Source organism: Oryctolagus cuniculus, chromosome 15, assembly GCF_051225735.1.
Source record: "Oryctolagus cuniculus isolate XC-2025 breed Fujian yellow rabbit chromosome 15, ASM5122573v1, whole genome shotgun sequence".
Taxonomy (NCBI): Eukaryota; Metazoa; Chordata; class Mammalia; order Lagomorpha; family Leporidae; genus Oryctolagus; species Oryctolagus cuniculus.
The window spans coordinates 71,872,739-71,887,733 of record NC_142881.1 but is presented as its reverse complement, the minus strand read 5'-3'; the positions used below and the strand labels follow the sequence as shown (position 1 = coordinate 71,887,733).

Here is a 14,995-nt window from a genome sequence, read left to right as displayed (position 1 = left end):
CCTACCCAGTAAAAACCTCAGCCCAGCTATCATGGTTGAACCAGTCACTGGAGCCTCTTCCTGCCATGCTGTCTTCTTTGTGCTTGAGACTAAGCTACCATTAAACCTTGTCTGGGTAGGATTTTGGTTTCTTGTCAATATCCATTGCCAGAGAGTAAAAAGAACCTCAGGTAGGTATCAGAATCAGATAGAATTTCCTTCCTGAAATTTGAATGTCCTATTTTTTTTTTTTTTGGTGTCCTAAATCTAAAAGCACATGAATTTCAGGAATTTGAAACACCTTTATCTTTTTTTAAAATATTTATTTATTTATTTGAAAGTCAGAGTTACACACAGAGAAAAGGAGAGGCAGAGAGGGAGAGAGAGGTCTTCCATCTGCTGGTTCACTCCCCAGTTGGCCGCAACAGCTGGAGCTGGGCTGATCTGAAGCCAGGAGCTTCTTCCAGGTCTCCCCGGGTACAGGAGCCCAAGAACTTGGGCCATTTTCTATTGCTTTCCCAGGCCATAGCAGAGAGCTAGATGGGAAGTGGAGCAGCCAGGACTTGAACCCTCACCCATATGGGATGCCGGCACTGGAGGCAGTGGCTTTACCTTTTACACCACTGTGCTGGCACTGAAACACCTTTAAAAACATTCTTTATGAATATCAATTAAACAGTGTCCTCTGCATTCTTGAATAAATGTAGACCATTGTTAATATTATTATTATGGGTATTTTCTTTAGAATAACAATTGAGGGTGATGTTTGACATATAGGTTAAGACACCATTTAAAACTCCTGCATTGCATATCAGAGTTCCTTGGTTTTAATCCTGGCTCCACATCCAACTCTGGCTTCCTGCTAATGCCCTGGGAAACAGCAGTGCTGTTTTAAGTATTTGGGTCTCTGTAACTCCTGTGGGAGATCTGGATTGTACTCCTAGCTCTTGGCTTCGCACCAGCCCACCCACAATTGCTGTAGACATTTGGGAAACTGAACCAGCAGATGGGAGATCACTCTCTCATTCTTTCTGTCTCTTTTTTTTTGCCTTTCAAAAATAAATAAATAAATACGTACATATTGTAAAACAATAATTGGTGATGTCTGACTTATGAAGAAAGTTAATTTACTGAGCCAACATTGGTTGGCACACACATGGAAAAACAAATGGGAGGCTTGAGTAGCCATCTGGGGTTTTGGCAGGATACAGGGAATCTCCAGAGAGGCAATTAATTAATAATCTCACAAGGACTTCCATTCTGGATACAGGTATGCATTCTATGTTATTTATAGTTTTTTCTTTCCTATCGTTATCCAACATTGCAACAGCAGCCGGCTTGATAGAGTCTGATCATGTGCTTACTCCTCACACTCATGTTTGTCTCCCGATTCCTTCATGATGCTCAGTAACGTCAGAACCGTCTTCCTAGTCGCGTAACAAACAGCATGGGATTCAGGCAAGAGGGGTGGGTACAGGAAACACAGGCAGAGGATCCGAAACCCAGCCTTGAGCTTGTTTCTCAGTGGACGTCCCAGGAAAGCTGCCCTTGCAGCCTTGTGCTCAGATGGAGCCAGACCACTGAAACAAGGAAAGCTGCAAAACACCAGCTAAAGTGTTGAACAATAACGTATAAAGATGTATAATGAAGCAGGAAGGGCCCCTCTGTTCTACATTTTCTACACCCAAAACAATGCCTTAGCCCTTGCTGAAAAAATGGGAAGCAGTTTCTTTAAAGAACTATTCCTTCGTACTGTCTTCTGTACTTGTTATATGTAAATCAAGTTTTCCCCTGAGCAACTCCCACTTGAAGCTCATCATTTGGTGACACCCCAAGCAAACCCCTTGTGTCTGCCAACAAAGACTCAATACACTGACATGAATGGGCTCCTCTTGACAGTACAATCCAATTGCCTCAAACACTTTTAGCTTTTTTTTTTTGACATTTTTTCTGCATCTGTATTATTGTGCATATGCAAATATTTCCAAAGTAATCATGGCTAGACTTCATGGAATGACTTTATTATGTTGAAGATGGATGCACAGCCCTCTGGTACTTCCATCTTCAAATTTTCCTAGGATAGGTTTTCCCTTTTATGTAAATTACTGGGAAAAAGCCTTAATCACTGTCTTCCCAGCTTTCTGAATCTTTCCTCCCTTTCTGATTCATTTGCTCATCAGTTTGTTTTAAATTTATTCTATTAGAAACTGTTCTCAAATCATTACATTTTACTGGATGTCTGTGGAGGGAGCCACTGCAATGCTCATGAGAAGCTGTGATTCTGCTGTTGATAGGATATGGAGTTCTATTTCTGAGCTCCTTGGCTTTTTCCTGGGATACCTGTGGAATCCCAGTTTAGGTCCTGATGACCATAAGTGCTTGTTTTTCAGAGGCAGAGCCTGAGGGTGTGCAAAGCCTGACACTGGAGCATGCAGGCGGGTATACATTTCAGTCCTTGTTTTTGGCAGAGCCTGTGATCCTGCATCTGCTGTGAATGGTGCTGCCCATTCCAGAACTTCTTAGCTTTCTTCTTCTGTAGGAAACAAGAAATCTGGTTGTTGTAGAGCTTGGAAAGGTGAAGTAGGCAGGCATACAGATTAAAATTGATCAGATTTGTGAACTGGAAGACCACGCCTTCGCCATGACCCTGTGTGACCTCATCCCCCTACCTGGCCACACCTGGGTTAATTAACCACTCCCAGCCAATCAGGTTAATTAACCACTCCCCTTTGGAAGTGGGTTAAAAGCCGGGCCACAGTGTGGCCCAGCCTGTTCTTTTTCCCTGGCTTCTTGCTAGGAAGGGGCTTGCTGTAGCCCTGCGCCTCCAGGGCGCATGGCCTTTGGGCCATGTGCTTTAGGCTTCCTGGCCTGGATGCTCTTCCACATGGCTGGTTCCTGGTGCTCGGTATGAACCCCTATTTACCTCTCTCTCTTAAATAAGGCTCTCATTCTCCTATGCATCTTTCTCCCTAAATAAAAGCTTAAACTGTACCATGCTGCCTTGTTTATCTGTGCTGGTATTTAGAATTCTCTAAATATTAGGCAAGAACCCTCTTGGGCTTATTAATATTGGGGATTTAGTAATAAGCTCGTGGTGAAATAGTAAGGCACCCCAATTCCGGCAGTACATGTGGCACCCTGGATAGCATTTCTAGGGAACTTTAAGGGGCCACATTTTAGTGTAAATTTTAGGGGGTCTTCTCTGATTTCAAAGGGAGCAGACACCTGGTTGTGTATGAATTAAAGGTGAGGGTTGAGGCTAGGGCCTAGCCAACGTTCTTCATGACATTACACTATCTTTTTATCTTATCCCACATGTCTCAGCTGTATCTTTTATTAGGCCTCAACCTTCTGAGCTTTTCCAGGGTAGTTTGAGACACATTGGCTTGTTTATTGTCAATGTCTTTTATGAGAGTTATTTAGCTCTTTCTTTTCCATTAATCTTTTCAATTTCAGTTAAATATTAAGACTTCGTTAAATCATGTGTGATTGAATTGTATGAAAAAATTGGATCTATCTGACAAAGGTACTTTTCTGTTCATCACGCTTATCTTTCATGTATTCATTTATTCTTTCTAGCTCTATTGTGGTGGACACTGAAACAGTGTTTGGAATATAGCAGTGAGGAAATCATAGAAATACCTATCTACATTGTGCACTTTTAAATGAGGATTACAGATATAATATTTTTTAAAAAATATATTTTGTTTCACATAGTAATATTTAAGATATACAATAGATAATGGGAATTTGTGTTTTAGATAGTAATATGTATCTTCCCCTTAGTTCCAGAAATAAATCATTATAACACATGAAGCCATAAAATAAGCCTTTCTCAATTATAGCCCCCTGCATCCCTAACACAGATAACTATTGTTCTGATTTTAAGTTAATTTATGCCCTTGAGTTTCTTGATAGATTTTTGCTCTTGAAAAATACACTGATCAGCTTTGCTTTTCATGGAATTTACATATGGAATTATCTTGTATTACTTCCTGTGTGATTTGCTCCTTTTTCTTAATATTATGTTTCCCAGATATTAGTATATTGATGTGTGTAACTACTGTACATTTATCTTCATTGTTGCTTTGTGTTGCACAATTTATTCACTTTATTGTTAATGGATGTTTGGGTAGTTTCCATTTTTTGGTTTTGTTTGTCTCTTGCTGTTGCAATGACCCTGTACTTCTTCTTGCACATGTAAGCCACATGCAGGAATTTTTGGAGATTTCATGTTAAAGTGAAATTGCTGGATCATGCAGTGCACACATCTTCAGTTTGACTGGGCAATACCAAACTCTTGTCTGGACTGTCAGTGAATGGAAATTCTTCTACCACATTCTAGTCAACATTTCATTTTGCTCCATCTTGGAATTTTGGGTCAGTATGATTGGAGAAGAAGAAGTCTTGCTATAGATTTAAATCAAATTCTCCTAGTTGTTGGTAAGATTAAGCTTTGTTTTCTGTATTTATGGAACTTTTTTAGTTGATCTTCGAAATTTTTGCTTTTTTTGGTGCATTTTTAGAGTGGTTGGTTACTTTCTCTTCATGATTTAGAAGTATTCCTAATACATTCAGTGTACTAATATGTTAAAATATTTCACAAATTTTTTTCCTGAAGTTTGTGTCTGAACTTCCAATTCTTTTGATCACTTTTAAGCCAATGAATAGAGATTCTGAATTTTAATGCAGTAGAACTTGTCAGTCTTTTCCTTTGTGATCTGTCTATGTGGGTTAAGAATGGTTCCCTTTCTCCCAAATCATAAACATATAGTTTTGAAAATAGTATAGGCATAACTTTTTGTATTTATCAGTCTGGAGTTGAGTTTGTATATGGTGTAAGGTCTGTCCTACTGGTTCATTAATTAACCATTTATGGGAGATATTCTGCACGTGTCCTTTAATGAAGTCAATCCAGAAACAAACTATAAGCCTGAATCATTCAGGAAAATAGACAAAAACTCCAAACCAACGATCAATAAGCTGAATTTATGATACATAAAAATAACAATGCATCATGATAAATTTGGAGTTATAGAATTTTTTAACATTAAGAATAATGATGAATTCAACAGAGACATCGAGTTTAATCCTGAATAATCATTGCATCATTTTAACAGATTATGAAAAGCTCTAATAAAATGTTAGTACTGAATTTACTTTAGCTTCATAGAAATACTTGGAGATCTTTTTTCTTAAGAAAACAAAAGTTGTTAGTGAATTTGCTATTATTTTTCACATTTCACTGAGTTATCTTTTACCTTTGTTGATATATATATATATATTTTTTTTTTTTAATTTATTTGAAAGAGTTTCAGAGAGAGGTAGAGGTCTTCCATCCACTGGTTCACTCCCCGAAAAGGCTGCAAAGGCCGGAGAGGGGCCGATCTGAAGCCAGGAGCAGGAGCTTCTTCCAGGTCTCCCACATGGGTACAGGGACCCAAGGACTCGGGCCATCTTCTACTGCTTTCCCAGGAGCTTAGCAAGAGCTGGATCAGAAGTGGAGCAACTGGGACACAACCAGAGCCCATATGGGATGCCAGTGCAGCAGGCCAGGCCTTTAACCCACTATGCCACAATACTGGCTCCTTGATATCTTAATTGAATGTTTGTTTTCTGTTTCAAAATTGCTGATACCATAATTCTTCTTTCTTTAGTTCTGTTCTTTTTTTAGTTTGTTTATCCTTTCCTTCTTTTAATGTTGAGATGGGCCCTTGCCCCACTAATCTTTGGTTTTAATTTCATTGAATAAAAGTATGTAAGTCAAAATTTTGCTGAGTACTGTTTAGGGTATTTGCCACAATCCTGTATGGAGTCCCAGGCTTCTGGCTTCAGCCTGGCTCAGCCCTTGCAACTGTGGTTATTCGGAGGGAAGATCTCTGTCTTTCTGTAATTCTGGCATTCCAATAAACAAATCGCTTAAAAATATTTACATTTGTTCTGATATTAATACAGCAATGCCAGCTACTTTTTTCTGCTTAGTAATCGTATAAATTTGTATTTTAATTACATTCTTTTATTTTTGAACATTTCTGTGTTCTAATGTGATAGGTATGTCATATGAAACAGAATTTCTTCTCAATCCAAAAAGTAGATCCTTATCTTTTAAACACTGAGTTCTGTTCTGAAAGTGTATATTTTGTTGGTCAGCGCCCTGGCTCACTTCGTTAATCCTCCGCCTGCGGTGACAGCATCCCATATGGGCCCTAGGTTCTAGTCCTGGTTGCTCCTCTTCCAGTCCAGCTCTCTGCTGTGGCCTGGGAAGGCAGTGGAGGATGGCCCAGGTACTTGGGGCCCTGCACCCACATGGGAGACCAGGAAGAAGCACCTGGCTCCTGGCTTCGGATCGGTGCAGCACTGGCCATAGCAGCCATTTGGGGGTGAACCAACAGAAGGAAGACCTTTCTCTCTGTCTCTCTCTCTCTCACTCTATATAACTCTACCTGTCAAATAAAAAATAAATAAAAGGAAGTGTATATTTTGATGAGTTTCATGTTATTTTCTTCTTTCCATTTAAACTCCATGTCTACACTTCTAAAAATTTCTGCCTATTGCTGAATTGCTTGTTTTATTCCATTTTCTTCTCTACAGTTCTAAAAGCAAAAGTCATATTTATTTTTCTTTGTTAATCCTCCTCAGAATGTGTATCTGCACCAGTAACAAAATCAAAAGTTAATCAAAATGAATTAACCTCTCATGAAAAATATGATTATCTTAGTATTCATGAAGTCCAAACACCATTTTCCAGGCTTGTCAATATTTCAGTTTTGTTTCATGTTTTTTCCCTCCTAACACTCTCTGCCCTCAATTAAATATTGCTCCATTGCTTTCTACGAACTTTTTATCTACATTTATGTTCATGTTTTACAATTTCTTTCCTGCTAATTAGTCTGTAATTCATTTATATGTCATTTTCTTACAAATAATTTGTGTTTTATCTTGGCCAGGTTTTAGAGACTGTTTTTCTTTCATGTGTTTGAAGCTTTCCTAATTTGAATGGGAGCATGGAAATCCTCTTATTGATGCCTCTGGGTGCATGCATAAACCCCGAACATGAATTCCACTGTTCTGGAAGATTCCAACCTCTGTATCTCTGTATATTGAATTTGCTTAATTTTCTTTCTCTTTTATCAAAAGATTTTTAAAATTTATTTTAAAGGCAGAGTTGAGAGAGAGAGATCATCCATCTGCTGTTTCACTCCCCGAACGGCCGCAATGCCCATGGCTTCCTCTGTTTCTCTCACATGGGTGGCATGTGTCTAACCACCTGGGCCACCCTCTGCTGCTTTCCCAGGTGCATTAACAGGGAACTGGGTCAGAAATGGAACAGCCGGGGCATGTGTTGGAGCCTATATGGGCAGCTGGCTTCGCAGCCCCGGGTTTAAGCCACAATATCACAACACTGGCCCCAACCTATCTTTTTATTTGTAACTTCGGTTATGTGTCACTCCATCTCTGTTTAGTTGCCTTTTAGTTTTCTATTTCTTTTAATCTGTACTGTGCTATGAAATATTTTTTAGTTAGGTTTATCATCTGTCTAGTAAATGTTTCTTTATTTCCATCTAGTCTGACACTTAACACTTATTTGATTATATTTTTCATTTGTATTTGTTGATTTTTTTCAAATCTTCCTGCCTTTTTAATTTTAAAAACTTTATTTCTTACTATTTTAATGAGTCATTTTATTGCATCCATATTTAAAGTACATATTTTATATTAATTTGTCTGATAACTTCATTGTCCAGATTATCCAAAGTTCCTCATCATCGAAATCATCTGTTCCTTATTTTTGCTCTATTGCTAATTGGTGTGCTATATCCTCCTTTTTTAAATATATGCATTGTTTTGTATTGCAAGCTCATGCTTTATAAAACTTCAGCTGTGGGATTCCTGATTTCATCAATGTCTACCTGGAAGATAGATATTCTCCCATGATTTTGGTGGTATTGCAAACATAATAAAATATTTTTCTTTTATATCATTACTGCTCATCATATGTACATTAGCATTTTCTTAGATAGATGTAAGTCATTCATTTAATATATATATATAGTTGGAATATTTTTGTACCTACTCAGCATCATGTATTTTTCTAGGAACTGGTCAAATAGCAAAAAATGAGACCAGAAAAACACAATAAAAATTATGATGAGACATATAATTATATTGCTGTTCTTTTTAAATTTTAATTCTCATCTACTGTTTTATGTCCAAATTTTTATCTGTCCTCAGTGATGTTGATTTTTCCTCTGGACATCTTACTGAACCATGTACATCATCTGGGAACATAATGACCATTAAGTATGCCCTCTGGTTTCAATGTCCAACCAAGCTTCTGTTGTAACTCCACAAAATTCAGTGGTCATAAGCTAGGAATCATTTCTTTCCTGCACACTTCACTGCATCTGCCACAAGCAAATTCATCTTAATCTGCAGGAATTAATGTTTGGTCTTTAATCAGGTCAGTGTTCTTCTGCGCTGTTCCGTATCACAGTTGAGTCCTGTTTACAGGTTTCCTGAGTCAGCAGCTTTTTGCAAAGAAAGTAGCTGTTTGACTGACATATATAACATTCTACCCATAAGTTCTCTTCATCTATGCTTTTCCACTTTAAAACAAATCTTGAAGTTCAGTTTGCAAACCTCAAAATGATGCTTTTTTTTCCTTTAGATTGTTTGGTGATGAATCAAATTCACAAAATATTTGAACTACACATGGCACAATTTCCTTACATCTAAATATAACTTAAATTGTGAAATATATCCTGCACTTCATCCTGCTGCTCTATTAATCCTAACCCCCGTCTGCCTTATTTTAGATGCAGAGGATACCTTGATCGATCTACCCTCAAGGACACGGCCCCCCACCCTTCCCGTTCACCAGCGGAAAAGTCAGCAGTTGCCACCTAAGGAAGGGAATGCTATCTATTTTGTACTTATGTCTTGTATTCTTAAAACCAAGTAACAGACATTTTATATTCTGGGAGTAGCATCCCCAATTTACCCACATCAGTTAATCCAATTTTTAAGAAAGAACACTCATATTATTAAATCTCATTGGTGTTAGTAGAAACTATGTTGTGATAAAAAGGGGATATATTTTAGTGTTTTAGAGGTATAACTAGTTATTGACTTTGTGATTTCTTAAGGATATTATGTTGAATGGCTTAACATCTCATAGGAAACTTCCAACATTTATAAAATAAGGATAATGACATTATGATTCATGATGTGAGTTAAACTATTTTCCCAAAGTTTTTGTGAATTCTTACATCTTTATTAGTATATATGTAGTTCTTAACTTATATATCGGATTTCAAGTTAATCCTGTTGAGGTGGAATTTATTTATTTATTTATTTTTGAAAGATGTATTTTATTTATTTGAAAGACAGAGCTACAGAGAGAGGTAGAGACAGAGAAGCCTTCTATCCGCTGGTTCACTCCCCAGATGGGTACAACAGCTGGAGCTGCTCCGATCCGAAGCCAGGAGCCAGGACCTGGGCCATCCTCCACTGCTATCTCAGGCCACAGCAGAAAGCTGGATTGGAAGAGGAGCAGCCAGGACTAATACCGGCGCTTCAGGCCAGGGCTTTAACCCGCTGCACCATAGCACCGGCCTCAAGGTGGAATTTAGAATTACATCTAATTTGTAGAATAATGTTTTTCTTTTGTTTGGGATTTCATTTAATTTCTCTACTTATTTAAGACTGTTGTGTTTCTTCTTTATCTTTAATTCCAACTTGATTCTGATTGTCTCTTGAGGGCGTTGATGAGACAGTTCTCCCAAATGTTGACTGCTTGTTTTTACACTTAGACTGTGAAAATATGTGGAGGCAAAATAGATTTCCCCCTTGCTTTTCATTGTCACAAGTGTAATATTTATGCTTCCTCCCTCAAAACTAACCTTTTCATAGCAACTGAAACTAGTCTATTGCTCATTGGCTCCTGTGTATTTAACACATCAGAATGAAGCTCGTCCCCTTCACTACCATTCTAATCATTATTCCTGGAATAAGAGCTTCATTGAAAAAAGTGACCTCAACTATCAATTTGTCATAGTCCATTTCTGGTAATATAAGAGAATACTAAAGTCTAGTAACTTACAAAAAAAGGAAGTTTAGTTAGCACAGACTTTAGGAAGCTGGAATGGCCTACAGCAAAGTGATGGTGCCTGGTGATGACTTGTGTGCCGTGTTATCTCATGGTGGAAAGCAGAAAGGCAAGCAAGTCTGTGTGAAAAAAAAAAAATGAAGGGTAAGTACCCCCTCATCTGGTAACTACCCACTCCTTGAATAGTATTTTAATCTACTTATGAGACTCTTCTTCATGGCTCAAACAACCTCTTCAAGGTTTCATTTCCCAACTCTGCCACATTGAGGATGTAGCTTCCAGGACATGGATGTGAGGTACACATCCCAACCACTGCCTTACGCTTATTTCCACGTGCTTCATCAGAGTACTTTGCAGGTCCCCCTGAGGAGCTACAGAGTCTCCATCCCCACACCTTAAACGTGGGCCAACCTTGTAGCTTTCTCTGGTTAATAGAATGTGGTATAAATTAGACTGTATTTATTTTGAGCCAGGGGCTCAAATGGCCTTGTATATTTCCACTCTTTCTTGGGTAAGTCCAACAACAGAAAATGCCTTGGATTGACTGCTGGAAGATGAGATACCATGGCACAGTCAGTTTTGTGGTCCCAGCTGAAGCCTCAAACTTCTGAGAGTACTGAGCCAGGTCACAATGACCCATAGCTAACCACAGTTGTATGGAAAAACTGTGTCAGCACAGACTCAGATCATCAGTTATAGCCAAGAATATCCATGAGTGATGAGCAAAACTTAATGCTCATTGGTGTTTGAAACTGAGATTTGGTGATTCTTACTGAGTATTGGGATGGCAATAAGTAACTCATATAAAAAGTTGTTATAAAGAAATGGAAATGGCTTGAACTGTGCCAATGCAAACCAGGAGCCAGGAACCTCTTCTGAGTCTGTCTATGCTCTATCTATATGAGCATCATGAGTAGCTCTTTCTAAGTTTTTAAAAAGATTTTGTTAATTTATTTGAGAGGTAGAATTACAGATAGAGAGAAGGAGAGACAAAGAAAAAGGTCTTCCATCTGCTGGTTCACTCCCCAATGGTCACAACAGCCAGATATGGGGAAATCCAAAGCCAGGAGACAGGAGCTTCTTCCAGGTGTCCCATGCCAGTGGCAGGTGACCAAACATTTGGGTCATCCTCCCCATGCTTTTCCCAGGTATTAGCAGGGAACTGGATTGGAAGTGGAGTAGTAGAGTAGTAGAGACCAGAACTGGCACTTATATGGGATGCTGGTGTCACAGGTGATTGCTTTATCTGCCATAACATGAGCCCCAAAGTTATTTTTTTTTTATTTGACAGGTAGAGTTACAGACAGTGAAAGGGAGAGACAGAGAGAAAAGTCTTCCTTCCATTGGTTCACCCCCCAAATGGCCGCTATGGCTGGAGCTACGCCGATCCAAAGCCAGGAGCCAGGTGCTTCCTCCTGGTCTCCCATGCGGGTGCAGGGCCATCCTCCACTGCCTCCACAGGGGTCCAAGCACTTGGGCCATCCTCCACTGCCTTCTGGGGCCACAGCAGAGAGCTGGACTAGAAGAGGAGCAACTGGGACTAGAACCCCGGGTCCATATGGGATTCTGGTGCCATAGCTGGAGGATTAGCCAAGTGAGCCACAGCATTGGCCCCATGCCCCACAGGTTTTTAAGGTGTTGTTATCCAATTGTCCCACATAATTTTTGGAAAGACTACACTTTTTCCATAGGGCCGGCGCTGTGGCGCAGTGGGTTAATACCCTGGCCTGAAGCACTGGCATCCCATATGGGCACCGATTTGAGACCTGGCTGCTCCACTTCCAATCCAGCTCTCTGCTATGGCCTGGGAAAGCAGTAGAAGATGGCTCAAGTCCTTGGGCCCCTGCACGTGCATGGGAGACCTGGAGGAAGCTCCTGGCTCCTGGCTTCGGATTAGCTCAGCTCCAGCCGTTGCGGCCAATTGGGGAGTGAACCATCGGATGGAAGACCTTTCTCTCTCTCTGCCTCTCCTCTCTCTGTGTAACTCCAATGTTCAAATAAATAAAATAAATCTTTAAAAATAAAAAAAACTGCACTTTTCCCATGGAAAAGTCTTGAATTCTTTGTCAAAAATCAGTTGATTATACATGTATGGATTTATTTCCAGATTAATTCTATTCCACTGGTCTGTATGATTATCCTTATGCCAGTATCACACTTACTTGATAACTGTATATTTGAAGTAAACTTTGAAATTGATAATTGCAAATCCCCCAAGTTAGTTCTTATTTTTCAAGATTTTTTAAGCTATCTGCTTTTAATTCCATATGTAATTTATGATCAACTTGTCCATTTGGGCATAAAAAGACAGTTGGATGCTTTGCAGGGATTGCATTGAATCTGTAGTTCAATTTGGGAAATAGTACCATTGTAATATTTAATCTTTCAATCCATGAACACGAACTATCATTCCATTTACATTTATTTAAATCTTTCTTTCAATATTTTTTAGTGTTCAGTGTAAATGTCTTGCTCTTTGGTTAGATTTATTTCTGAATACAGTCATGCTTTGTTTAATGAGGGAGGCATGTTCTGAAAAAAGAAGTTAAATGATTTCATTAGTGTGTACACATCAGAGAGTCTACATATATATGTTTAGATAGTAGAGGTCAATCATGTGATGTGGACTCATGATGTAATCAAGAGATGACAAGATATATTTGGCTACTGCTGAAATTATGTGGCATTGTAATTTTACAGTAAAATTTTTTTTTAAAAAGTAGAATAAAATGCTAATAGAGTGATGTAAAAAATGAACAAGTAATGTAGTTGTTTATCACTGTTAAGTATTATTATGTACTATATGTAATTTTATCTACTATACTTCTTTAGAGCAGTAGGTTTGATTACAGCAGCATCACCAGAAACATAGGAATAATACACTGCACTATGATATGATGGCTACTGTGTCACTAGGCTAAAAGAATATTTCAGCTCCCATTATAATTTTATGGTACCATTAATATATGTGCAGTCCATCAGTGACTGAAATTTTGGCCACTGGAACAGTGTTATGTGGTGCTTGACTGTATTTTATTTTATGCCATTTTAAGTTTCTCTTACTTTATGTTAATCATTAATATAAGACTTTCCTTGAGATGCTTACAGATTTCTTTAAAAGAAATCTATGCATTTGAATCTACTCTGATGGGTATATACACAGCATGTAATCACAACAATTTTTTTTTCATTTTTCTTAAAAAACTTACCTTGGGGATGAAATGAATTAGGTTTGGGGGCCAGCGTTATGACGTAGTGGGTAAAGCTGCTATCTGCAGTGCTGGCATCCCATATAGGCGTCGGTTCAAGTCCTGGCTGCTACATTTCTGATCCTTGGGTCCCTGCATCCGCATGGGAGACCCAGAAGAAGCTTCTGGCTCCTGGCTTTGGATGGGCCCAGCTCTGGCTGTTGTGGCCATTTGGGGAGCGAAATGCAGATGGAAGACTTCTCTCTCTCTTTGCCTCTGCCTCTCTGTAACTCTGCCTTTCAAATAAGTAAAATAAACCTTTAAAAAAAAGTTTGAAAAGTGAAAATTCAGGTTCAGAAAACATTGACTAACTTCAAATGAAGTACGTAGATATAGTGACATTTACTTTGGAATCATTACACAGATGTTTTGTAAGTGTGTGGACACATATACACTTACAGGGGACAATACTCCATAAAGTTCGTGTAAAAAGGAATTAAAATTTTGCTTTAAAAAATTGTGAAATCATGCATAGTTTTTTCATAATATTAATTTTTGCAGAAACTTTTTGAATCTCTTGTTTATTCTTGAATTTCAAATTTTTTGCACTGAAACAAATTTTAATTCCATTTTCCCACAAAGTTTTTCAGCATAAATGCTAAAAATCACAACTGTATAGCTCAATGTATTAGCAAAATTCTACACACATGTGCGTAATGACCAAAATCGAGGAAATGGAACATTATAAATTCTCTATAAGCCATCTCACTTTTTTCTTACTTTTTAATGAAACCCTTGCAAATGTTACTTCTCACTGCTATCACTAGAGATTAGTTTTGCCTGTGTTTAAATCTGATATAAATAGAATCATATAATATTTACTTTTCTTTGCCTGCCTTCTTTCCATGTTACATATAAAATGTCCATTTATTTTATTACATATAGCAATAATTTGTTCTTTTTTTATTGCCACACTTTGATGTTCTTCAAAATGTGGTCTGAGAAAGAGTAGCATTAGCATCACACATAATCGTATGTATGTATGATAGGCAGAGGAGTGGGCTTGATTACACCAGCTTCACCACAGATGCACTGAGTAACACAGTGCACCTTGGCATTACCACGGCTGCTAAGCCACTAATCATTTCATAGAAACACAAACTCTTAGATCTCACCAAAAGAAAACAAGAGAGAGCACGAACTGCCCAAAGACATGAATGAAAGAGGGATGTTATCCAAGAGATAACAAAGCAACCGGGTGAGAACTTTCATAAACCAACAATAGATGAGCCAATTCATCCAGTCACCACCTATTCACACTCGTGGAAGAAGATGTGAGTCACTAAAGATCTGAAGGATGTTTTCATGCTTCCTAGTGCCCACTTTCATCTCTCCCCCTTATCCTATCAGGGGTTATCTGTGGTGTAGACTCTCTTCCTCCTTGCTAGGGAAAACCTCTCTCCCACTTGCATAGAATAGCTGAGTACTGTCTTCCCCAACAATGGTTATCTGAGTTTTACATTAAAAATACCTTGAAAGTTCCAGCGTGTGTGTGTGTGTGTGTGTGTGTGTGTACTGCACAGAAAAAATTCACATTTTATATATCCTTAAATTTCAGCACAATCTGGAGAGAAAGGGGATGGATCCAAACTATGAAGTTTACCCGGAATCTGTGAGACTGTTTCAAAGTTTTATTTGAGTGGGAGAGGGGGATGATTCT

At 38.5% G+C, this 14,995-nt stretch overlaps 1 long non-coding RNA gene across 1 annotated transcript; it reads left to right on the top strand.

The window, feature by feature from the left end:
• The first annotated feature begins 2,706 nt into the window (after positions 1 to 2,706).
• Positions 2,707 to 10,045, top strand: LOC149122065 (uncharacterized). Its single transcript, XR_016221355.1, has 3 exons — positions 2,707 to 2,884; positions 4,185 to 4,359; positions 8,796 to 10,045. It is a non-coding gene; the product is annotated as an uncharacterized LOC149122065 (long non-coding RNA).
• The last annotated feature ends 4,950 nt before the right edge of the window (positions 10,046 to 14,995 follow it).